Source organism: Trachymyrmex septentrionalis, unplaced genomic scaffold (genome assembly GCF_001594115.1).
Source record: "Trachymyrmex septentrionalis isolate Tsep2-gDNA-1 unplaced genomic scaffold, Tsep1.0 scaffold128, whole genome shotgun sequence".
Taxonomy (NCBI): Eukaryota; Metazoa; Arthropoda; class Insecta; order Hymenoptera; family Formicidae; genus Trachymyrmex; species Trachymyrmex septentrionalis.
The window spans coordinates 968,267-970,093 of record NW_017304417.1 but is presented as its reverse complement, the minus strand read 5'-3'; the positions used below and the strand labels follow the sequence as shown (position 1 = coordinate 970,093).

Genomic DNA, 1,827 nt, shown 5'->3' with positions numbered 1-1,827 from the left:
CCACGATGCTCAGGGAATTACACGAGACGAGATCAGTCGCCGTCGTAAGTCGTAACAGCACCGTTGTATCTTGCAACGCCGCAAATCGTCCGGTCGCGCACACCTGTTGCCGTCTTCCGTAGCGTAGGTACACATCAGGTATATGGCTGCGTTGCGTTGCGTTGCGTTGCGTTGCGTTGCGTTGCGTTGCAGTGCGTTGCGTCGCGTTGCATCGCGTTGCGTGCCGTGCCGTGCCTACTTCTGATTACTCCTGATTTGCGTCGCAGCTCACGTCGCCTGCGGCCGACGAGAGTCGAGACTGTCGAGAGGACGACGCACGGCAGATAAAAATCCTATTATCCTACCGTTGCCCGTTGCGTTGTGGCGTATGTATCAACGCCATCAACTCGGAAGTTGGACGTGCCATACTCTCGCTCCTTTTGACGTACTGCATTTTCATCACTCCAAATCACACGCTCGTGAAATTCGTAGCACTCGAATACTCGCTACGCAATGGGAGGGGTACGCCAACGAAATCCAAGGGTCACATGTCCGAATTGTGTCATCGCCACGAAATATCACAGCGGGACGTGTATAAACGAAACCGAGTGAGGAAGGACACCAAATAACTGAATTTAACAAACGCTCTTGGCATGCCGGCTTTGCCTTTTCATTTTGAATTCATTGATGCGGAATTTCTAGCACACCGGATATGTAATTATTGAAGAAATAAAGAATAGAAAACCTCTCGATATTTATCCCGTTAGTGCGGCATGTTCAAACTCGCTAATCTGACGTTAAATTGTAATAGCACAAACAAAGCTAAAAATGACGAGAGAATTCGTTGGCTTTAAATTGCTTTTTAATTCGAAATTATTGATTAAAATTTTAGTTTCAGAGAGAAGAAATTTGTATTGGTGTAGATTGTAGAACGTAGGGTAGAAATATATAAAAAAAACTGAAGACGACGAGACTAGAAGCTAATTCGATTTGCCTCGATACTATTGTATGAATCATAAATGTGAATCATACGACTTGTTCCACATACTTGAACATATCTAATATTTCTCTTCAGTTTTATAACATTTCGGAAAAATAATTTAAAGATTATCTGTAGGAACGAGATCGGTAATTCTATTTGAATGATAAAACTGCAGGAGAATATAATCGATACGTTTCTCCGGTGACATTAAAACGAAGGAAAGAAGCCGCTTGTATGAGGCGCAGTTAACTAATTAAAGATTAAAGAATGCTATTTAAGATTGAAGTTCCTAATTGGACGATACGGGATCTCGATTGTCGGATAATTCATTGTATCCAGATCACGTCTTGATTTCTCGCGAATCTCTCTATCTCCATTAAAATATTGAAAGGAACATGTATATCGCCTGCATTTGTACATATAACAGTTAAAACCATATTGTATAATTTCTATTAGTTTCTATTATCGGTAGAAGCTTGGCTGTAAAAAACCAAAAAAAAAATCGACAATTGAAATAGTTATTACAATTGTAAAACTTTCAAAAATTGTAAAATAGTAATTTTCATTAATGCAAACGAAACTTCTGTGCAAAAATTATACTCTTTTTTTTTTAACGAGCAAGTACCCTTCAATCTCAAGAATCAATCGTAAAGATTATTCTTTTGTAAATGGCACGAACGTAACAGGGACAATAATGACATACGCTATTTATATCAGACGCGCGCGGTCACTATAATAATTGCGATTAATAATTGTCGATAAGCCAATTCTTATCGGGCTATCATTATCATGATCTGATGATTCACCGATTGCCGACCTTTAATCATCCTCATTTTAGTCTATCTCGCGATTGTAAAACGCGCAAT

At 39.7% G+C, this 1,827-nt stretch overlaps 1 protein-coding gene across 2 annotated transcripts in view; it reads left to right on the top strand.

The window, feature by feature from the left end:
* Window positions 1-1,827, top strand: part of LOC108756543 (epidermal growth factor receptor kinase substrate 8-like) — a 20,247-nt gene that overhangs the window by 443 nt on the left and 17,977 nt on the right. The window lies entirely within an intron of this gene.